Source organism: Lissotriton helveticus, chromosome 7 (genome assembly GCF_964261635.1).
Source record: "Lissotriton helveticus chromosome 7, aLisHel1.1, whole genome shotgun sequence".
Taxonomy (NCBI): domain Eukaryota; kingdom Metazoa; phylum Chordata; class Amphibia; order Caudata; family Salamandridae; genus Lissotriton; species Lissotriton helveticus.
Window position 1 is genome coordinate 1477603279 of NC_136068.1, and position 25597 is coordinate 1477628875.

Genomic DNA, 25597 nt, shown 5'->3' on the forward strand with positions numbered 1-25597 from the left:
TCTTTGGTGTAGGGAACGTCACCTGGATCCGACAAGGGCCAGGAGGATGTTATTCTCCCTTACCTCCTACACTTAGCAAGATCTGGTCTTAAGTATGCTTCCATCAGAGTGCATTTGTCTGCCATTACGGCCTATAGGAAGTCTCCTACGCAGCCTTCTTTTTTCCAGATGCAAGTGGTTAAGGACTTCTTGCAGGTGTTAAAGAAAGTTTACCCCCCTGTTCGAAGCCCATCTCCTCCTTGGGAGCCTAATTTGGTATTGTCCAAACTGATGGGTCCCCCGTTTGAACCAATACATCGGGCTTCCCTGCAACATTTATCCTGGAAGGCCGCCTTTCTGGTTGCCATTACATCGGCTCGCAGAGTCGGCGAGATCCAGGCACTGTGCACCAATGAGCCTTACACTGTGTTCCATCACAACAGAGTAGTGCTGAGGGCCCATCCTTCTTTTCTCCCTAAGGTGGTGTCAATCAGTCCATCCCCAGCTGAGCAGGCTCTTCACTCTCTAGACCTCAAGAGGGTACTTCAGTTTTACCTTAGTGGTAATAAAGGTATAAGAAAGACAGACCAGTTATTTGTCAACTATGGCGCCATGAGAACAGGGTTTCCTGCAGCGAAAAGATCCATTTCTAGATGGATTGTATCCTGTATCACCTTGGCTTACCAGCTGATGAAAAGGCCCTTACCTTTACCTCCCAAAGCGCATTCCACCAGGGGGAAAGCGGCCACAGTGGCTTTCTTGTATGATGTATCTATGTCTGAAATTTGCAAGGCTGCGACCTGGAACTCAGTTCATACCTTTACGAGGCTCTACTGCCTAGAATCTGATTCCAGGGCTGATGCTCAAGTAGGCCAGGCCTCTTTGGGGCATCTGTTTGGATCGGGCTCTATCCTACCTTGGGTTTTTTGCCCGAGCGTTCTTAGCATGTTTTTTCATGTATTTTCCTTTGCCCGCAGGGAGATGAGGTGAGGCTCGCTATTCTATTCTAATGCTTATGACTATTGATGAGGTTTCCCTGGAAGAGAAGGATTAGTTACTTACCTGTAATCCTAGTTCTCTTCCAGGGGAATCCTCATCAAAGTCATAAGCAACCCTCCCGCCTCCCCGGGGCAAAGGATTGCTATTTGTTTGGAGATATTATTAGCCTATGTTCCATGGTTTATTCAGTCTCCGCAAAGAACAACTGACCTAACTGTCTCCCCTGAGGCATGATGGGAAGCTGGGGGTCAGTTTACTGCTATGCAGCTACAGGTTAGCTGTTCAGTCTTTTTAGACTGGGTATTTTATGAGAATTTCTACTGTTTTCTGAGCATTAAAACAGTTTCTAAACAAGCTTTGTTGTTGTTTCTCATGTTTCTAATGCATTTCTTTCATGTATGGTGGAAATTCTTTACTGCATATTCAGTTCTGATGTTTATTAGGCTGCACATTTACGGCTCATTATAGCAAAGAAAGGGTTGATTATCTGGATATTACTATAAAAGCAGAAGGGAGAAGATTGGCGGTGGAATTATTTACTAAACCCATGGCAAAAAACACCTTGCTCCACTATTCCAGCTTCCACCCCAAATTTCAAAAAGATAATATTCCCTTTAGCGAATTCCTCTGTTTGAGGAGGAATTGTATGGATTTAGAAGACTTTTTTGCTCATTCAGACGTACTAAAAACCAAATTGAAGGACAGAGGTTACCGGAGGAAACTTATTTATTTATTTATTTATTTATTATATTTTTATTGAAATTTTACAATTTTCTCCCTGGGTCTCAACACAGTAGCATTAACAACATAAGCAGGACAGCAGAAATGCAAGGTTTTGAAGAAAAAAAAAACAGCAATTCATGAGACCAGAAAAATACTTAGGCGATATTACAAGAGACAAGCAACCAAAAAAAACAGAAAACGCAGAATATAACCAATTATGGCAGCAAAGAATATACCATAAATCACCTTCCACATAATTCAATTATACTTGAGCAGTTTATAACAGCCACATATTAGGTTACCCCCATGATGATTTTCTGATCATTCTGATTCTTTCCATCTTATTATAGGGGCCCAGATGTTCTGTCCCAGCAGTTTTGCTTTCTTCCCCTTCTTTCATAAATCGCCCTCTCTAGAGTATATATAGAGAGTAGTCGGGCCAGCCATTGCTGAAAGGTCGGTGGGTAGGATCCAGCCATGCAGAAGCAATATTAATCCTCAAAACCACCATAGCGATAAAGAGAAATTAGGAAACTATCTCGTTTGGCCTTATACTGCTAAGTCCTAACAAAATTAATTCAGAGGTTAGCGTCATTTTTAGGCCAAGTGAGTAATCTAAAAATTCCCTAATTGCTTCCAGGAGCCCTTGTAGGCAAGGGCAAGATGCGAACATATGCACTAAATCCACATCGGTTCCCCCGCATCTAGGACATGAGGTCCCTGATAGTCCACCCCACTGTCCTATTTTAGCCAGAGTGTAGTATAAAGAAAAGGCGGTTCTATAATGTTGCGCCTGAAGCCCGGCAGAGCACAAAGCAGTCTGGGCTATCTCTAAAGATTTTATAAGTGCGTTTGGAGCAGCCCCCACACGTTCTGCCCATTTAGTCCCATGCTTGCTTAGGTCATCCGGTTTCAAGCTAATCAATTCTGCATATAATAGCTTAATAGATCCCCTAGCATTGCGTAACATAATAGCAATAATTGCATTGGTATTAAACCCACTAGGCCCCCAATTTTCTTACCAAAAGAACTGCTCAGCTGCAAATATTTTAAAAAAATGACCCCTTTCCAACCCGAACTCCCATCTGAATAGCTCTAAATTGGCAGAACCTTTCAATTCAAATTAAGTCCCAATCCTTTCGAACACCCTTTATAGCCCATCCTGCCATGGTCTCATCTGAAAACATTTCGGTACGGGAGGGATTTTTATAAAGCACCGTGTAGTGACAAAATCTCCCCAGGCCTAGCTTCTTTTTTAAGGCCTCCCATATCTTAAAGGCCGCTAGCAAGGTCTTAAATTTCGTCCTTTTGTAATAGCTGGGCTCTATAAATTTCCAGAAACAGTTCTCGGCATCTTCACCTAATTGTAATTTGTAGACATCTGGGAGCTCAGTTTCCCCTTCCACATCCCCGCAGCATGACTCTACTAAAGTCCCCATATATTGTAGTGCGGCTGCCCAGTATTAGCTATGAAAATCAGTTACTGCGAAGCCCCCCTTTTCCCGTGGTAATGACATAAATCATAAGGCCCTCCTGGTTTTCCCATGTGCCCAAATAAACCGATTGACTAAACCCTCCAAAGTAAGCTAGATTTTTGAAATTCCAAAGGGATTGCCCTAAACAAATAAAGAATCTTTGGTAAAAACATCATCTTTGTGATATTACAGCGTCCAACCAAAGAAAGATGAAGATTATTTAGCCTATCAAAGTCCAGCCTCGCCTTCCGAAATACAGGTTCAATATTTTTAGCAACCAGCTTATCCAAGTCAGAGGTAACCCGTGTGCCTAAATATATTGCTGATTCCGTGACATGAGAATCAACAAACCGATTCTTTATTGTTTGAGTTTTAGATCTGTTAAGTGCATATCCACTATGTATACCAAACTCTAATGCAGTAGACTCAACCACATTCAATGCCATAAGTGGGTCTGTGGTGAGAATAGCCACATCATCAGCATAGGCGAGGATTTTAGATTCAACCCCCTGACTCACAACTGGGCAAATTCCCATGCTGGACTCAAATAGCCTTATTAGAGGGTCCATATAAATAGCAAATAGTAGTGGTGAAGACGGGCACCCCTGTCGTGTCCCTCTTTGTATATTGAAAGGAAGATTATAATTTCCATTTAACCTTAAGCGAGCGGTAGGTGCCATATACATTGTTTGTATAGATTTAATAAACCCTTCACCCAGCCCTAACCATCTCATTGATTCCTACAGGAAATCCCAGGAGACCCTATCCAATGCCTTCTCAGCATTAAATAGCAGAGCCGCCATAGAATCTCCTGAGATCTCCATTGTATCAAAGAGAGTGATCACCCAACGCACATGTTGTGTGGTTCCCCGGCACTGTATAAACTTGTGTTGACAAGGGTGAATAGTCATTTTTAAGATCCCATTTAATTGTCCTGCCAAGATTTTGGAGAAGATTTTTACGACACTGTTCAATAAGGTGATAGGCCGATATGAGCCCGGCTCTCTAGCTGGCTTGTCTTTCTTCACAAAAACAACAACGTCGGCTCCCGCCCAAGATTCAGGAACCGACTCACCATTTTGGGCTGACAGCAGGACTTCTAAAAATTCTGGAACGATAGAATCTTTGAAGATCTTGTAAAATTCCAGCGGAATCTGATCCGGACCAACTGCTTTCCCAGAGGGCAGATCTTTCACAGCGTCCCATAGCTCCTCCTTTGAGAACACCTTCTCAAGTTCTTCCCTGTCCAAAATGTCTACCTTCTGTATATCTACATTATCTAGAAATGTGTGAATGTCCGCAACCGCCACTGTTGGTCCTCTACTATATAAATGCTGATAAAATAAGCTGAAGGTTTCCCGAATACCCAATGCATCAGTTATCAGCTTTCTGTTGACATCATAGACTTCAGTGATCTCCCCGGCTGCCATTTTTTACTTAGCCCTTACAGCAAGAGTGTGTCCCACCCGCTCGTTAAATTCATAGCAGTGCTCTTTCTTGGACAAATATACCTCTGCTGCCCTCTTAGCAATAGGTTCTCCCGCCTCAGCCTTCTTTATAGCCAGTTGAAATAGTATACCATCAATCACCTCTCCAGTGCCAATAGCAGTATCTAAGGCTTCTTCAAGTTTATTTAGCTCCTCCTGAACTGCCTGTGCCCAAAGTCGTTCGTTCTTTTGACGACTTAAGCTGTAACTTAATGTTTCTCCTCTCTCCCCGCCTTAAAAGTATCTCAAATAATTCTAAGACTAGTACTCCCCAGATTAAAATCCCAAAATTCCTTAATCCACCCTTTCATAAATTCGACATAATTCGGATCATATAGCAGCCTCCGTTCAAAAGTCCATGCCACACTTTCCTTCTCTCATAATAAAATTAACGGTAAAAATTAGCGGATTGTGATGCGACATGATGCAAGGGTGCCTCGCTATGCTGGAATTAGTGATAAGTTGTTTGAGAAAAAAAAATAATGAAGCCGGGAGACTGCCTTATGCGGGGCTGAGAAGAATGTATTGCCTGGCTCTGAGGGTTTCAGACATGACCATAGGTCAGTCAGGCCGTTGTTACTGACTAAGTTAGATAAGGCATAGCCAACCTTTCTTTTTTTCCCGGAATACATGCTTCCTGGCAGACCCAATGTATGCCCAAACCATTGATATTAAAGTCCCCGCAAATATTTATCGGTGCAGGCCATATTGCCAGGCTAGTATCTAAGGTTTCTAGAAGTTCCGGTTCGTCACATGTTGAGCCATACAGCGAGCATAGTGTAAATTTAAAATTATTGAGCAAGCATTCAATCATTACCCACCAGCCCCATTAGTCTCCAGACTTTCTGAGGACCCTGACGTCCCTCCTCCGAGTAGGGATTGTCATCCCACGAGTTCGAGTGCCTTGTGTGGTATGTGCCAGCAGTTTAAACCCGAGCTGTTCCTTTATATTAGCTCTACTGCCCTCTATATGTGTTTCTTGGACACAAAGGAAGTCTACCCGTAAAGATTTCATCCAAAATGCTACCTTATTCCTCTTATTCTGATCATTGAGCCCACAGATGTTCACTGTCAGAATCCGCACTCATATCTTCAGCTTTCTTTGTTCCTTCCAATAAAACCTTTTGTACAATTAATCTCTTACAACCTGCTTTTCCATTCGTGCTCATTGTGTATGCCTCCTTGAATAACCTGGGCAAACCATTTTGTATCCAATTCTGCTGCCCCTTTATTAGCCTCACCATTTGAAATTCCTTGACCTGTGCTGAGACCCTCCCCCCCCAACCTCCAGCCCAACCTCCCTTACAGGCACTTAGGTCAGACATGACCTAAGTGTGGCCAAGAAGACTCCCCCAGCAGCGCCAGATCTCTCCCCCCCCACCCCCCAGTGGCCCCTAAAAATCAAACCACATCAAATTCTTCAAACCCCCAAAACAGACATCATTGACTCATGCTATCAAATAAAGATGAGCCCCAACCCCTGCCCAACAGTTTTTGTGAAAAAGATCAATTCAATGATGAGCAACATAGCTTCATTTTACTTTGCCCCCTAAACCTGTGGCCCAATTGTTATCCGATTGGTATCTAACCAAGCTAGATTACCTAAGCATTTAAACGTTTAAACATTTATCCATTTATCAGTTGGGGAAACGCTTTTATCATCCAAGAGAACATATCAATCCTTCCCTGCATCCCCATTTTCCCTTTCTACTGCGTTGGCCAAGGCCCTCACCCCACGTGATTCAGATACTTCCGTAAGAAACTCTTGGGCTTTTATCTCGGAGAAGAACATTTGAACCCTGCCCTTATATATAACCTTGAGCTGTGCAGGGAAAAGCAAAAAGGCATCGCAACCCACCCATTGAAATGGAGTAATAAGCTGGCGTAGCCTCCATTTCCGCTCAACCGTTGTGTGGCAAAAGTCCGGCCGAGCAAAGAAGGTATGCCCCTCTACTGTTCTTTTTGAGTCAGGTCTGACCTGAGGAAAATTTATATCCCACTCTTTTAAAAGAGCTAGATTTTTTGATTGTGATGCCATGTTGAATAAATCCAAAAAAGAGAAGGTTCAAACAAGAGTAGTGTTTGTCAGCCAATTTTATAATTTTAGCAATAGGATTAAAAATGTGGTTAGTAAACATTGGAACATTTTGAATGACCAAGAAGAGGTGAAATTGGAAAAGCCGTTGTTTGCTTTCAAGAAAAATATAAATCTACGTAGCCAGCTAGTCCACACTTATAGAGACGAACAAAAATTGAGCCAAAGAACACTGGAGAACACAACCGCTATGGGCAACGTGCGGTGCAGTAATTGTCAGATGTGCAGACAGTGTTTGGTAGCCAAAGAAATAACACACAATGGCAGGACAATAAAAGCTCATACCCTCAACAACTGCTGCAGTAAAAATTTAATCTATATGCTGCGTTGTCCTTGCGGTTTGGCATACATTGGCAAAACAGGCCGTGAATTAAGGGTGCGCCTAGCTGAACACAAATCAGCCATCAAGACAAAGAAACTAAATGCCCCTTTGGTTTAGCATTTTAATGAATGCGACCATACAGAAGTTGAATTTGTGTGGTTTATACTCGAAAAAGTATATATGAACAAAAGAAGAGGCAATCTAGAAGCAAAAACGAAAAGCGAGAGAACAATGGTATATATCCATTTTTAACACAATTCGACAAGGCTTAAATTAGGTGGTGGGCGGAATTTGCGTAATCGCGTTACGCAAATCTCCACGAAATGGTAAAAAATCTCCGCGAACACTTGTTTGCGATGCTTTTTTACTGTTTGCAATCGATCTTTACGTGCTCGGGGGAAATATCTCGCGAACACGCATATGAGCACACGAACAAGCAAAAAATTTTGCGAAGTTGCGGAACGCAGAATTTTGGGCAATTTCATGTTTTCTGCGGAACGCGAAGTTACCCAAATTCCGCGAGCGGAACGGAATTTACCGCCCAGGCCTAGCTTAAATACGAGAGAGGAAAGGGAAAGATGATTGGAATAGGGTATTGAGTACTGGATTAGTGGATGCTCAGATGTATGGAACTTAGGATATGCAGATCAACATGAAATAATGGTTACATTTAGAGGTTTGAGAATAGATAGTGTTCATTAGATTCTGAACAAGTAGGTGTAGTTAAGATTATTAATACCGGCAGTTTTATATGATAATAGTTGGTCTAATCAAAATGAGGACGGTTTGGTGATCGAGTTTTCTTGAGCCCGTCATGATTTATAAATATAGCAAGGCTCGGTTAACATCTCATTATACATATTTTCTCACATTGTACATTTAGTTACATTTGTGGAATGACTACTAGTAGGGAGAATAGATGTTTCCCCTTTTCTTCTGGTTTGTTATAAGATACTGCCATGAGTATTGAGACCAGCATCATTCTAAGATGGCAGCCGTTTTTGGAATCAGACATCAGGAAGTAAAATAGTCCTGTCTTTGTGTCTATCGGATCATGTTTTGGCGCGATCACGATTGACATAAATACAGGGCAAGCAATGGGGTGGTTGAAGAAGATACAGAGACACATTGTAGACGCAGAGATTTTTAAATCCCAGTAAGCATGGTAGTAGAGGCTTTTCCTACATTATAGTTAGAATCCTTAGGGGACCACTCTGTTGGGTTGTCTAATTTCTCCACAACCGCGGGGCACTAATGACATGTATTAGACGTAAGATGGGTTTTTGAATCTCCCCCCAACGTCATAAAAATGTTTTAGACCAGTAAGGGTGTTAGTATATACGCAGGATCGATTGGGAAAGGCTTGAATAGGCCTGTCGATATCTTTCTCCTGAAATGCTGGTTGTTCTATCGTCACATCAAAAGACGATATATTCATGGTGAGGCGCTTCGTAGACTAATTTGAGGGTGGACATTTCATTTTAAGGTAAATGGCCCATCGGATTTTTAAAAAGAGATCTCATTTTCTACTCTGCATTAAAAAGCACGAGTTTTACATTGCACGTTTATATCATGTTTCAGAAGCACTTTATCCCGAAGCTGTAATCTGTATTTGACCTGGAAACCGTTGATTACGACGGCGGTAGTTCCTCTATAAGCTACCTACGGGGTAGGTTTCAGAGAGCTTGTAGGTGAGTGGGTTGTATGAAGGGCACAATTCTCGTACGACATTTTGTGTTCTGTTTTATTTACTAGAACTTGAAACCTTTTCTAAGGTGAGGAATCTAACACTAACCTGTTTCTTTCAGATGCACAAGTTACTTACCTTCGTTAACGATATATCTGTAAGAAACAGTAGTTAGTGTTAGATTCCTTACCGCTCCACCCATCCTCCCCGTTCTGCGAACCGATATCTAGGGTTAAGATCATTCCTTTGAGGGCCCTAATTTCATGGCACCAGTGTCGGTTTTTATCATGGCTCTGCGTTTCTGGCACGGAAAAGCTATATATAAGAACTGACGTCAGCGCGCGAGGGCGGCATCTAAGTACTCCGACGACGTCATCACGGCGCAGACGACGGACGCGAAGCCACGGACGACGCCTACCGACGCGCAAAGGTACTGCTACTCAAAAATTTCCGGATCCAGTCTGACGTCTGGGGATATTCTAAGGTAAGGAATCCAACACTAACTACTGTTTTTTACAGATATATCGTTACCGAAGGTAAGTAACTTGTGCAACAAGTAAAAAGCGGTGAGTGCAACGTAGAATTCCCAAAGGGATCTAGTTTTTAAGACATCAGGCCATAACCCAGGATGTCTCCAACGCAACTAATGCTCGTCGTGAAGAATTTCTTGCTCTACTCCCTCAGATGAGACAGCTTAATATTCAATATGGGATTCTTCATCCATGCCTTTGCAAAATCACTCATGAAGGACGGTCACGCTCATTTGATGATCCTGACAAACTTAGACTTTACCTACAAAATATTTCTTCTTGTGAAATGGATGCCAACATATGACTTCTCGTTTAATTCATTGTTAACATGTTTCTACAAGTTACACTTTGTTAAAAATCGACAATTACTCAGTGCTTTTTTCTTATATATGAGGCTCTGCTTCCTTATGTTTCAATATTATCGCTGTCCATGTCCTTCGACGTCACTATGCTCCTCCAACTTCGGTTATGTCTTGATCTACAGATCTGGATTCTATTCCTTGATCTGTTTTCTCTCCTTGATCTGTCTACTCGTTTCTTTTTTCTATGTTTCTTTCCTTCTTCCTTTATTTTTCTTTACTACTTCTATTGGCCTTTCTCTTTGGTAAACTTATTGTTTACTATATGTTCTGTCCTTTGTATTATTCTTTTTTCATCGCATAATAATCGATTTCTACTCTTCTCTTCTTTTCCTTTCTTCGTGTTCTAACGTACTTTTTGCCTTGTTTTTTTATAACTGTTTTATATTTGACAATTGGTATGTATCTTCTCATGTTCAACATTGTATTTCCTTTTTTTTCTTTGTGGCTTATGCAGTTGCGTGCTCCTGTTCCCTCATGTACTCCCTAATCCTTCCTCATGGTTAATGTGGTCTTGTGGAATGTTCGTGGTCTTGGGCATCCTGTTAAGCGCTAAAAGGTATTGTCTCATTTAGCTAAACTTAATCTCCAGGTTGCTTTTTTACAGGAAACCCACTGTAACGATGTTGAATCTCTTAAACTCAAACGCCAGTGGGTCAATCAAATTGTTTTTTCTCCTGCTATTGATCGTCATGGTGGTGTGGCTATTTTGTTTCATAAATCTACTAATGCCCAAATTGTGTCATCATATAGTGACCCTTTTGGTAGGTGGGTGTTAGTTGATGCTATCATTAACAAAAGACAAATTACCTTTTTCAATATTTATGGGCCTGTTAAACTTCATTCAGAGTTCTGGCAATCTATCAAATTGAAACTATTGTCTGTTTCTAATTCTAACATAGTGGTTGGTGGTGATTTTAATAATTGGCTTCATCCTTTCTCAGACAGACAATCCAAATGTAAATTTAAACCAGACAAAACTCGCAAATCCTTCCAATCTGCATTGTCATCTCGTCCTCTTTTTGACTCTTGGAAAACTTGTATTCCTGATGTTGCTGAATTCACTTTTTCCTCTCCTGTGCACCATACGAGGTCTCGTATTGACTATATTATAATTTCCAAAGCATTATTACCTTGCCTCAACTCATCAGAAATTGGCACTATTTATATTTCTAATCATGCTCCAATTCTTACTTCTATTGATTTATCTATCACCTCATCTAAACAAGGTTGTTGGCGTTTTAACACCCACCTTTTATCAGATAATTCCTTTATTTCAGACGCGACCTCATTTATTAATTAATTTATTGTTCTTAATAATTCCCTAGACACTTCCCTACACAATAATTGGGATGCTTTTAAAGCAGCCTTTAGGTCCTTTACTATAGCTTATTCCTAACAGAAACTAATGAATGCTAAATATAAAGAAATCCTATCACTTCTCAAGACTGTAGAACATAATTATTACACATCCAAATCCTCATCATTTCTACAAGAGTTAAAGCTAAATCCACCCGGAATAGAATAGCTACTGTAGATGCCTGCAACATCCTACTTAAAATGGAAATATCATGGAGGCCAAAACAAAGCAGGGAAAATGTTAGCAAACTATTTAAAAATCAAAACGTAAGGTAATTGGCCCTATTCGTGCAGAAGCGAATAGCACACTCCTCTCTTCTGATTCAGACATCATCAGCACATTTCAATCATATTATAATCTTTTATACACAGAAACTACTAAGCCTTCTGAAGAAGACTTTACTTCCTTTTATCAAGGTATACCTAAACCTAACATTTTACCAGATATGTTTACACCACTTGAGGAGGATATTTCTCTTCAAGAATTATCTGATGCTTTAAAATCCTTGAAAAAATGTAAAGCTCCTGGCCCTGATGGCTTTTCAATGGAGTTATTTTTGGCTTTTTCATACATTTTTGCTCCTAATTTATTAGAACCTTTTAATTAATTTATATCCAACTCTAAGGCCTGTGGCTCTTTTTTGGAAGCCCTTATTATTGTTATTCCTAAGCCAGACAAAGACCCCTCGTACTGCAAAATATTTCGGCCTATATCACTAATCAATTATGATTGTAAAATGTTTGCAAAGATCTTAGCTTCTCGTCTCGAGAAGGTTATCCCTTCTCGTATTAACCCAGATCAAGCTGGCTTTGTCAAAGGACGTTTAGCCTCTGACAATGCCAGAATGTTTTCCACTATTCTTTCTCTGAGTAAAAAATATCCCTCTCCCTTAGCCGCACTATCTTTGGATGCAGAAAAAGCCTTCGATCAAATTAATTGGGATTTCATGATACGTATTTTACAATGGTTCGTTTTGGCCCAAAATTAATTTCTTATGTCTAACTATTATAAACAAATCCAAAAGCATGTGTTTTTGTTAATGGTCTTTTCTCCCCATATTTCTCTCTCCAAAGAGGTACTAGTCAGGGCTGCCCCCTCTCCCCACTTCTTTTCTTACTATGTATGGAACATATAGAAGCAACCCACTTATTACTGGTTTTTCTCTAAAGTCTCACCAAATTAAACTTTCTGCATATGCAGATGATGTTCTTATTTATATGTCCAATCCTACCTCTTCTTTACCCCTATTCTGAGACGAAATTTCATTATTTTCCACTGTCTCGGGTTATAGATTAAATTGCTCCAAAACAGAGATTTTGCCCTTAAACCCCTCATGTTATAGACATATGTTTGATTCTACCAATTTTACTTGGTGTCCTCAAAAAATTAAATATCTAGGCACATGGTTTTCCTCTAACATACGTGACACACTATCTCATAACTTTACTGCTTTAAAACTACAATTTTCCAATTTGTTAAACTCTTAGCCTTCTTTATTTTTATCATGGTGGGGCAGACTTGATACAATTAAAATGATGATTGTACCCCAGATATTATTCACGCTATCAATGCTACCCTTCAAAATTCCCATCTATTATTTCACCCAACTTAACTCTTTATGTACTAAGTTTCTTTGGAATAATAAGCATGCACGCATTGCCCTATCCAAATTAATGTGTCCCAAAACTGAAGGGGGGAGGGGGGTTCAGATTTCCTGATTTCAAATTATATCACAATGCTTTTTTGATCCGTCAATTTTATGCGATGTCTCAGGATTATCAAGATTGTCCTAAACCCTCTTGGGTTACTGCTGAATGTTCCTTGCTTAATGACTTCTCATTACATGATATTATTTGTATGACCAATTGTACACTTATTTCCAAGTATCCAATTTAAAAATACTCTCAATACCTTTTGCATACACTTTTCTTTAAGAATTTTGACAATTATCAGTTTTTTCTTGCCTCAACACTATGGTATAACAAACACATCACATTTCGACACAAATCATTTTATTGCAAACATTGGAAAGGAAAGGGTATTTTTTATGTCTACCAATTTATTGTAGCTAATAAGATTTTGCCTTTCAGTCAATTGTAAGAAACATGTAATTTACCGGATGCTTGCATTTTGCAATATAACATTTTAGCACCAATTCTCCAGAGTGTTTTACAAAAGTTCATTTTATTATCAAGCCCAGTTTCATTTTCACCTGATACACCTTTACATCAAATCCCCTCTGATACTATTCCTAGTGCGTCTTTTATTTATAAAACCTTATCCATATGTTATGGCACACGTAAAACAGCTGTTGGGCATGATTGGGAACAGGATTTATCCGTAACCTTATCTATTCTCCAATGGGATAAGTTTTGGCAAAAACTTTTCAAAACCTCCAAAGATGCTAATATTACACAATTCTTATATTTTATTTTCAATAGAGTTGTCATTACCCCCCTAAGTTTACACAAATTTAACCAGTCCTCTTCATCATCTTGTTGGTCATGTTCTGATGCTGAAGGTTCTTTAACACATTTACTTTATTACTGTCCCAAGACTTATGCTTTTTGGAAATCTGTCTCAAAGTGCTTATTGTTTTTTTCTTATTAGATTCGATTTAATATACATTGGGGCCGATTCCGATTCGGTAAAATCCAGTCCGAATCGCCGTACGGAGCGTTTTTCCCATACGATTCGTACGCAGAACTGTACCCGTACGTACGATGTAGTACGATGTGTACTCAATGCAGTTCTCCGTACGAATTGTACAAAAGACCGTACGATTCAAGAAACCGTACGAATCCCACTCGGAACACGCAGTGCGCGATGTTCGTACGGATCGCAGCAGCCTTTTACGACCCAGCAAGTACGATTCGTGTAGACACCACTCCGTACGACTCTTTTCTTATGGAACGGACTTCCCAGGTACGGTGCGTACACACCATGATTGCAGGGGTACGGTTCGTAGGGGTATGGTTCGTACGTCCCTTGATTGCAGGGGTACGGTTCGTAAGGGGTACGGTTCGTACACCTCATGATCGCAGGAGTACGGTTCGCAGGGGTACGGTTCGTACACCCCATGATTGCAGGGGTACGGTTCATAGGGGTACGGTCCATCCACCCCATGGAACCGTACCCCTGCAATGATGGGGTGTACGAACCGTACCCCATGGAACCGTACCCCTGCAATCATGGGGTGTACAAACCATACCCCTACGAACCGTACCCTTGCAATCATGGGGTGTACGAACCGTACCCCTACGAACCGTACCCATTGCACGGTGCGTATGTGATTGCGTGGCTCTCTGTACGAATAGCTCATACCCGACGTTTCCGCGTTCTCAGTCCCCGGTCCAGGTCGTACTTGTCGGGTCGTACAGCATGTTTACAATTCGTACGGTTCACTGTGAGGGTTCGTGTCGTATGGATTTCCCCTTGCTTTTTGTATGGTTCGCAACGATTCGGTCGTATATTTTTCGGACGAATCGTACTACGCGATTCGGACGAAATTGTACGATACGGAAAGGGCTACGGATACGAATCGTCGTACGGATTAGTTTACCGAATCGGAATCGGCCCCATAAGGTACGATGTCTCCTGATTCTGATCTAATTACCTCTAAATCAATTGTATTTGATTTATTTATTGCTGTAGCTTTTAAGGTTATTTTAACGTGTCTGATATGCGATGAACATAGAATTGCATCGGTGCCCAATAATTCAATTCTTGTGCAAATCAAAAATGATCTCTTATGGCTACCGTTGACTGTCTTCAAATTCTCCTTCTTCATAACTCCTTTTATTTCCAATAGTGTTTATATCTTTTTCTTTTCTTTCTCTCTTTCTCTCTCTTTTTTCCTTTTTCTCTTTGGTCTTCTCCTGTTTAATCTCTCCTTTTCTTCTTTCTTTTCTTTCTTCTTTATAAAAAATTCTCTTCTATAGTATAATATGTTCTCTTATTTTTCACAGGTTATTACCTTTGCCAGTACGTAGTTCAGTATTTTTTCTATTATGTGTTTTTCTTATTGGTTACTCTTTTAGTAATATTAATACATATGGTCTGCATTATGCTGATTTTATATTTTCTATTCCAACTAGTTTATAGATGGTATTAATATGTAACCATATACTCACTTCTTTTGCTGAACGAAATATTATATTTGTATTCCTGTGCCTTGTATTCAATAAAAATGTATTTAACTAAAAAAAAAGTATCTATCTTGTCATGTTTGCTGTGAATTAAATTCTTATAAATGCTTATTCTTGTAACCTTGGGATTAATGTTTACTTTTCTTTCTCTGACTTTAAAGTGAGAGAAGTTTCTTAAAGTGAACGATGTGACGATTTTGCTGGGGTACTAAAGTGTGAAACGAAAGGCCATAGAAAGTCATTTGCATACAACACAACACACTGTAGACACCTTTAAATGAACTGTGCACATATTTCAGAATATATCAGCAGTTATAAAAGCAAAAGTTAAGCAATTTTTTTGTAATTCTGAAGTGTTATGGACACAAAGATTTTAATAAGATCAACACAAATCAAGGCATTTCTACTTGGAAATACGCAAATGATAAATATTCACTGAAACCTGATCTTCGGCAGTGTTTGTCCTATTTCAGGTGCAAAAAGTATACATATGAAGTCCAAACTTTAACACAAAAATTCATATTAGGCTTTACCCCATACTCAGCTGAAGGAGTTTTCCAAATTTGTTAAAATCAATTGTATCAACACAATTATTTATCAAAAGCCATGTGATATTAATGAACAAATGCCACATACCACCACCCCACTCTGAGAACTGTTCCAGATCCAGTGCATCAAACCTTTTCCCACTTTAATGGGCAGATTGAAGTGTGGGGTCAAGGTTGTGACATTAACAAACATTTGCTATTAGAGAGGAAATCAAAAAATAGTATAGAGTGTTTGGGGCCCATTACATTGGCGGGCGGATACTGTATCTGGAAAAGGGACTGCCCGCCATTGTTGCTGCGGTCCAGCAAATGGCATTAGGATGTGCCTGCCAGAGTGGCGGGCGCATTCCGCATTTTAAACATTGTGGCGGCGGTGCTGCAAGCAGCACCCGCCACAATGTTTAAAATGCTTGTTGTGCATTTGAATGCACAACGTGACAGGCACCGCGCGGTGCCTGCCACCTTGTGCATGCAAATGCAGGGGGGTACCATAGGTACCCCCCATGTGCACCCCTCACCCCCACGAACACCCTGGAGGCCCACAACGTACCCCAAAGACAAAACCTCATGCCTTTCCATGGCGGAGTCTTAGTTTTCCCGTCTGCTGGGGCCCCCCCCGCCATCGTAATGTGACAGGGGGAAAGTTATGCGGGCTGTAGAATTGACGGGCAGTTCGCCACCCCCATACGGGCGGTGGCGATCCGCCCGCTATCATAATGACCCCCTTAGTTTGGTAATTCACTGCATTTTGATAACATGTCTATTATTACATTGAAAAAAAAACCTGCCTCATATCCGTTAAAGCTAGGAGGGTTGCAAAAGGTTGTCATTCTAAAAAATAGGTTGCAATTGGAAAAGGTTTGGGAAGCACTGCACAAGACTGAATCTCGATATCCAGCGGCCATCTTATGTAGAATAATTTTAACTGAGGAACAAAGAAAAGCTACAGGGGAGGGGAGGGAAATGGAACAGGAAATTAAAATACTTTCCAACGAGTACCATCATTCAATTTGAAAACATACAGTGTGTATGATGTAAATAGCATATCTATCATATATGTTAATAACTCAATCATTATTTCCATATTACAGTGAGACCATAATCATATGATGTGTTTCAATACACATGGGACAGTTCAAAGTTGATAACCTATACTGATTGGTACTGATTTAGTGTATTTGTATATAGTTAATGGTGAAAAATACTCTTCATTTGATAGCCGATCAGTCACCAGACCATTTTTAGCTCATCATCATTAGTCTAGTTCAATTCAAAGAAGCGGCCACACTGCTCCGTTAACGGATGTCATTAAGTCCAATTGAAGTGCTTTTCAGGCGCTCCATCCTCTTGTATTCACTAAATGGATGTTGTCCATTTAGGTTGCCTCCTCGTAGATCTGGTTTCACCACTTCCAACACGTACGATTGTAGATTGTCCTTAACATTTTGGGCCTCTATGAAGTGTTTCACCATTGGTGCTCTTTTGATCTTTCACTGTATGCACCTTCGATGTTGGCAGACTATTCATTTTACTATCTGTGTTGTTAGACCGAAGTACAGCAGGTCACATGGACATATCACAAATATAACATTCTTGCTATTGCAATTTGAATGACGCAGTATTTGTATCCTCTTTGTGCCTACCTCAATGACTTTAGTGTCTCTGGTGAACTTACATGCTTGACATTTCCCACACCTGAAGTGTCCTATCACAGGTAGCAGCCCCCAAATTATTATTATGGTTTTTGACTTCGGAGGTTCCCTGTGTGCTCTAATCACATGATTTCTTATAGTTATGTTACGCTTATATACAGAAAGGGGACTGTTGCTGCATACATCCTCCAATAAATGTCAATGTCTGGTGATAACACTTTTAATTAAATTAATTGGTGGACCTTTAGTCGTGACCATATCCTGCGTTTATTGTTATTATTACCTGAGGGGTCAGACATCTCCCTTGGGCATTACCAAGCCTATTTAAGGGCCATCCTTGCTATTGTCCTAGGGTAGCCTCTCTAAGACTGCTGTTTTCTGCTTCTTTAAAATAGAAAGTACAACATCTATGGATCCGTCGAAATTGGCTATAGGGCAATATAGGGTGGTAGCTTTTATAGGCTAACTGAGTTTTTGATCAATGGGTTTTTTGAAATAGCATCATATACACTGACTCGTTGCTATGTTTCACTGTTTTATGGCCATTAGGGTAATTGTCGACATTGCTAAGTTAGCATGAGCTTTGCTGCCATGATGCTGCTTTTGCGCACGTTACTACATGACTTTATTTTACAAGACTCTGTTTATGCCTTTCACATGAGAACTGTCTGTTTTTGCATTCTCTGCTAGTTCCTGTAGTTATGTCTGAACACGATGTGCAAGGTCGATAAACAATGCCCCTTGTTATTCTGGTTAGTCCCTAGCACCTAGACCAAACATGCTAAACACAGCTGCACTGCTGGAAACTCGTGCATTGACATTACGGGGATGCAAGATGGTTTAAACACCAACTTGGGGCGTCATTACGATGGCGGGCGGACCGCAACGGCAAACGGGACCGCCCGCAAGTGGTACGGCAGTCCCGCAATGGCAATTAGGATGCCACAGTGACGGTGGCATTCCGCATATATTACATAGTGGCTGGCGGTGCTGTAAGCAGCACCCGCCACAATGCAATATATGCATGTTGTTCATTGGCATGCACAAAGTGACAGCCACCACGCGGTGCCTGCCACCTTGTCCCTGCCAATGTTGGGGGGTACCGGGGGCCCACTACGGGCCGCCAATTCCCTTCTTCGCATGCCTTTCCATGGCGGAGTCTCCGCCTTGGAAAGGCAGGCATACTAATATGGACTTTCTTTTCCGCCTGGCCGGCAATCCGACTGGCGGAAAAGCGGACGATGGTCTTTACGTTAGCCGTTGTGCCCCGCGCCATACTTCTGCTGACCAAGCCCAGAGATCTTTGTTTATATAATAAAACTTCTTCCAGTCAAGGGGAGGGTGGTTAGGCCTTTTAGTCCTTTTTCCATGGTCTGTTTATGATGACATCCCCCTTCATAGTCAATGGAATTGTAGCAATGCTAATTGTTCTGAGTTTATGCATTTCGCTGCTGTTAGTGGCTCGTGTACTGCATTATAGAGCACGACAGTTAAAATAAACATTTTGAACTATTACGGTGACTCTGTCAATCCTTATTGTGGACAAGCATGAGTGAGTGAGCGAAAGGGTTGTCTTGCTACCGCGATTCCTGAGAGAGTCGGGAGTGTTGTGTTCTGGGTTGTCGAACCATTTGTAGCTTTGTGATAATGTAGGAGAACAAATGAGACACTATAGTGAGTAGCTTTTAGGATTTTGAGTACTAAGGTGGTAGGAAGGTTCAGCCCCTATACACTGAGGTCCTGTTTTCTTGAGCATAGTTCTGTGTATGTGTTGAATCCCCGCAACATCACTAGAAGGGACAGGTAGCTTATTTTCTCCTTACTGTGATTGAACATGCATTTCAAGTCTGAACTTTGTGTGTTAAACCTACTCAGAACATCAATGAGATTTTATATTTGCCCTTCTCATAATATAATTATGTTATCAATGGTTCTTTTCCAGAGTATTATGTTAGATCTGTATGGGTTGGGTGTAAGGTCTTTAGAATGTTCAAGTTCACTACCACCAAATTAGCTATGTCAAGAGTTAAGTGTTGACCATCTTAGGGATTGTATAAATCTTGAATAAATCTCAACACGAATAGTGAAAATTAAGTTGAACTGTGCACATTGAATACATAAGAAACATCCCTCGCGATTGTATATGTGTGTATCATATTTTACTGTTCCACAAGCCACCTATGAGCACTGTGCCGCCAACACTGTTGAAAATGATGTTATCCAGTATTGGGGTATCTTTCATAGATTCCCATGCCTGAATCATTCCCGGTCGTCAAGGCGGGAGTCCCACGGTAAATAAAAAAGCAGTGCCAAAGCACTTTGTAGTAGTAGTAGGCCCTAGAACTAGGCCTGAGGCCTACATTATAGTAGCCAATCTACATCATTATGTCAAAAAGACCAAAGTCTTTGCTCCAACCAATCAGCTCACAGCACCATCTAGAACCCTCTCTGCAGAGCCAGTTCTCCTCAGATTTTCACCGCACGTCGTGTGGAAGGGAGTCTCCCTAAATCTTGACTCAGTTTTTTCCTCAGAGCTTCAGGATGTCTGACAAGAAGGCCTTGTTTAGACCTTGCAGAACCTGCGAGAAGAAAAGGGTCCATGTGGATGACCAGCACACGGACTGTATTTATTGCCTTTATCGCAAGCATGAGGCAAAAAATTGTAAGATCTGCCGCACCTTCCCTTCTAAGACCTTCAGGGATAGGGAGGCCAGAGCCCTTTTGTGGCTAAAATCCTCTTCCACGGATGATGATGACAAAGCCTCTACTTCTAGTAAGAGGTCAAGGTCACAGGAGGATAAGAAAAGTGAGGGGAGAAAACATGCGAAAACCTCCCGCTCTACTTCAGGCTCTTCACAGAGATCCCCACATGCTGTCTCTGGAGCCTCAGCCACCAACGATTCCTCTAATAAAACCGTGAGTAAGAGTTCTTCTGTCTCCTCTCCAGTGACTACTGTTTCTACTTCAACTTCCTTTTCTACGGCTATGATCTCCACTTCATCTATCACTTCGCCTATTGTGTCTACGAAGATTTGTATTGTGGCCAAAAGAATTCTCGTAGACGACTCGTCGACGAAGACATCAGCGTCAACGAAGCCTTTGTCGTCTAAAAAGAGCTCGTCGACGAAGTCATCGACGCCACCGTCGACGACCGTCTCGTCGACGAAGAAAGTATCGACAATGAAACCGTCGACGGCTGTCCCGTCTACGACCAGCCCGTCGACGATTGTCCCGTCGACGGTAGGTCCATCGACGACGGTCCCGTCGACGTCGAGTCCGTCGACGGCAATTCCATCGACGACGTGTCCGTCGTCGACCTTGTAGTGTAGTTCCTATTATCCCAATAGGCTCTGCGCATTGGAATAATATCTTCAATAGTATAGACCTTGGGCAGAGGTTAACTGGGTCTTCTACCGACGATATTAGACTTAAAGTTTTGTGTTTGCCAGCTAGCTCAGAGTTCACTAGAAACTTTCTCGAATAGGCAAGGAGGATTTTAACCTCCCTGGATAGACAAGAAGGGATTTAGTTTCTGACAACCATAGAACATGACAACTTTGCTCTCCCCTAATCAAGAGTGTATCTCTAGAGTCGTGTGAAAACAATAGACAACTTATTTTACTCAGTCAGTTCAGTGCATTCTTAGTTTCACCAGATTGTAGAGAAAAGGAAGAGACGGGCGTGTTCAATAAAAGATGTTATTTATTGATCAGTCTCCTTTCTCATACAAGAGAAATGAATCGCTACTATTGTAATACTTATAGTTAAGTAAAGTGCATACAGTAAAGACAGAATTATAAAATAATACTGTAAAAGCATTGATATGGTTTCTAAGCCATATGATACTTTAAAATGGATAAAATAGATACATACATATATACATTTGACTAATCATACTCAACTGGTGCTTCTAACCACGCCTACCCCAGTGTACCTGACCTAAGCCTAATACGTGGGCGGGAGTAGATAAGTAGCAGTTTAAGTTAAGTTTGTTTGCCAAGGGACTGATTTGAGAATTCTCTGCAAGGGGTTATTCAGTTCTGTACCTGAGATCTAGAATGATGGATGGCTGGTATCTCTTATCCCAGGTCTTGATATTCCAGCTGCCTGCGAGGGCTGCTTGGAAGCGCCGGAGCTGGATTTCTCAGCAGGAGAAAGGCAGCGTCTCGTTCTCAGCGCGTCAGGAAGGCGGGGCAGCACCTGTGGGCTTCGCTCTCTGCTGGGCTCCTCGGCATGTCTCGCTGCTCCGATCTCGTCACCACCGCATGTGTTTGCTTAAGGCAATGTCGGTAATATTTATACATGAAAGGTGCCGAGATTGACGTAAGGATGGACATATATACGTCAATAAGGATGTCATATGAACGGGCTCGTTCGCACATTCTTTTGCTGAAGTTCTCTGTGAAATCAAAACAATGGCTATGGGAATTTCCCAGGTCGCTGTAAGTTTGATTTGTTTTGAGAACTCCGTATGCCTTATCAGGGGCTGGAGGAATATCGCTTGTCTAATTAGATGGCATGCGTTATGACCTAATCAGATAACGCGCTTCTGTGCCGTGGTGTGGCTTAATCAGATAACGGTTTTTGCACCGTTAGATGGCTGCTAGTTAATTATTAACCAGACCAGGGTCAGGAATAGGGGAATCGATACAGTACCTATAGGAATACATCACACCCACTCCACGTAGACTATGTCCATATTTACAAATCTAGGCATAGTGAAACCAGTAGCGTTTGTGTATATCGTAACACCCCAAAATACATTCATATGTATTCTGAAAATTTTTAAACATAATCACATGTACTATCACGTGTACTATATGCACAAGCAGTCTAATAATGCTAAACATATAACGCATATTTCTAAATTCAGCATGAATAAATGCGAAAACCACACATGAAATGGCTCTTAATACAGAAAAAAAAGTGCGAGACCATTTCATCACAATCATAAAGTTATGTATAATAGTGCTAGAGGATAGCGAATGTCTCGTGACTACCTAAAATAGAAATTTAGTTCTCTAAGAATAATGTCTACTTTAAGCAGAAGATAAGTGTCCCAAAAATCGTAAATATTTTTGAATTGGGAAAAAAGGTTCTTGCAGTCTGAAAAACTGATGAGAAAAACTTTTCATATCGCTTTTTAAATGTTGAAGGCCAAATTCAGGATGTAGGGAACTCCGAGTGCTAGTTTGCTCAAAGTTATTCCTGCTGCTCTGGTGAAAACATCATATCGTTTAGACTGTTGAAAAAACTGTCAACAGCTTCTTGCGTAAGTTCCACTAATTCGGAAAAGGTTGTTACCATGCATTCATGAGCCTGAGCATGATTGCCTCCATTGATGTTTTGATCAGCATAGCTGACTGAAGGTCGTACCTGATCGATGCTGCTTTCATCTTGTGCTTCACTACCCCTCAATCGTAGTGGTGAAGTCTCCACGAATGCCGTCATCAGGATTGGTAGCCGCTGGGGACAGCACAATGCATGAGCCGTTACCGGACCCAACAAGGTATCTGCGTCCATTGGCATATCCGATTGTAGTGCCAGACAGGTGTCCAACACGCATTCTTCGCCGCATAGCAAGCACCTTAATACAGGCATAACACAACTTTGCCACATTGGTCTAAATGAAAGAGACCAAGTCATGTTCAGGTCTCTAAGCCGGGATAGTCCAAGGATTTTAGTTACCCGGTCCCGGTAGCCAATGGCTAGGATCATTTCTTCCCTTGTCGCAGGTGTTTTGTCTGTGACATGGTTTGCCATAGCGAAATAACAGGATCAAAAATAGAATACCCGCTACTAGTCCCAAAAGGAGTGGCAGTCCGCCAAAAATGGAATGGACAAAGTCTGGAAAAATACCCAGGATGGCTTTGAATGGAGTTAAAGCACCCGAAAACACTGCTTTAAATACACTGGAGACACCAGTGGTATCAGAAATATTTAAGATTTCGTTCAGTATTTCTGCGAAATGTATGGGGGAATTAGTTGATAATAATGAATGAATCTCTTCTGTTGTCCTTGCAACTTGGAGATCATACGTTTCTTTTGATGACGTGAGCCTGGTCGGCGTCTGTAGGAGCACAGTCTTCATTCTGCTTAAAGTATCTATTCGAATAGAAGCAATTTTCAAATCGGGCCATAACCTTGCCTCCCTGTCTGGAGAATCGTTCGGGAACAATACTCGTTCACAGCACATGACCTTCCTAGTCACGGTTATGGGATAAGGGTTTCCGGGCAGCAAACTACAACATCTGCGATTCACTATTAGAATGTAACTCCCGTTCGAGAGTCTCCTAAAGAATGGTTCTATTTGTGTTGCAGGTGTGCCTAGCTGGTAACATGAAAGGTTATTTGAAGTCCCTTCACAGGCTCCATGCAAGCTAATACCCTGACTCAGAAGTGTACCACTTAGTGATCTTGCACAATTATTGCCACTGAGAAACACTTTCTGGCCTTTATTACTGACACATTCGTGTGTATAGGGCAAGTTCCATATTGACTTAATGTACCCTTTACCCAACCTTTCATACTGGCCTGCCTGTATATATTTTTGGCAGAATTGAAACTGGAAAGTAGTTATCGGAATATTTATTATTCCATGTATTATCCATTCAATGACAGGTCGTTCTGACATTGTCAATGGTAATCTCTCAAGTTTTTCAATGCTCAGAATTGTATAGTCAGCACCCTTCTGTGCCAAACTGATTGGTTTATCAGTAAGGTTAAAGATATTAAATAATGACGTTGTGTTGATTAGACGCCAAGGCACATAGCCAGAACGCAAATTTTGTAACGTCCAGCCAAGCTGTACAATAGAACGCAATTGGGACTGACCGTGTTGTAACATCAGTAAGTCTTGCGATATTATATCGATTGCTGAAGACACAATGCTGTCCAGAGAATATATTCTGGAGGACAGAGTCATTAACCCATTGTCCACCACAGAAAGTGATTTTTCCAAATTAATACGGTCAATTTCCCGTATTTTTTCTGCTGTCTCAATTTGAGTTACTTTCCAAACTTCGTTATAAGCTGCATATATAGAGGCCGCTATGAAACGTTTTTGACGCTGTTTGCGTGGTCCCAATATGAAATCACGCAAGTCAGCACCTTCTGTAAGTAAAGTTAGGTGTTGCTTAATTTCAGCCAGTGTGGACGTTTGTAGCCATTGAAGGCAGAGCTTGCCCACGCTGTAGGTGGTTACTATCCCTGGATGTTGTCTTTGGGAATATCTAGGGTCTGGCCTAGTCAATGTGAACCCCTGTTTTTTGTTCAGGAATCTGTCTTGACAGTTATTTGTATCTGTGGGCCAGATCAACCATTTTTTCCATTCAGGATGTGTTCTGTTTTGGTTTAATATATGGTTTACGTCTATCTCATCATCTATAGAGCTATTACTGTTCATTGTTGGCTTTGGAATAGACGGTTTGTTCAAATCTTTGATTTTGGCTAAGCCAAGACAGGTAGTTTGTTGAATAGTGTCATTCAAGAATATAATTTGTTCTGGGATCATGCAGGCTCTAAACAATGATTCTATACCTTGTACTTGCCAATGTCTTGTACCCCAAACAGTTTTTGCTTCAATATTATTGTTCCAGAAATCAAACCCAAATGTATTCATTTGTTCAAAGAATGAATCGGAATATATAAATTTTGTGTTTGTAAGCATGGTCTTCATACCTGTCTTATTTGACAATTTGAAATAAAATGTTTCTGCATTACTTGTGTTAAACCCTGAAAAGTATGAATATTTATCATAAAATGTTTTTGAGCTGTCTTTTGGAGGAGTAGCACAATGTTCCCATTGGTTATAATTTAAAACATTTCTAGGTTGAGCAGATTTATGTAGATAATGGTTACCATAGTGGTTGTAGCAGAACATCTGATCATAATTAGACGAACCCTGCAAATAATCATGTTCTGTAAATTTAGCAGACATCACAAGATCAGACATCATATCATTAATACTTTCAAAGTCCCAATCATCAGCAAAGGAGCTCGGTTTTACAAAGTCACTCAATGAGATCTTGAATTGGTGTGGATACTTCAGGATTTCAACCGGACCATAGTTTTGTCCCATGCTACACCGCCTGGTATAGGATTGGCTGTGAAGTTCACTGAAGAAAGTTCTCTTTTCTCGATGTGTGAAGATGTGTGTGGTTTAAGGACCAAGTTGATTTTCTGGCTTGCTGTGTCCATTTTAGCATATTTTCCTTCAATGAAATGTCCCAAG

The 25597-nt window shown here is 41.0% G+C and overlaps 1 long non-coding RNA gene across 1 annotated transcript in view; it reads left to right on the forward strand.

Annotated features, from left to right (window-relative positions):
• The window catches only part of LOC144770396 (uncharacterized), a 157345-nt gene extending 147158 nt beyond the window's left edge, over nt 1-10187 (forward strand). The window contains exon 3 of the long non-coding RNA XR_013598882.1: nt 10114-10187. This is a non-coding gene — a long non-coding RNA (uncharacterized LOC144770396). The remainder of the gene's footprint in view (nt 1-10113) is intronic.
• Nucleotides 10188-25597: the final 15410 nt, after the last annotated feature.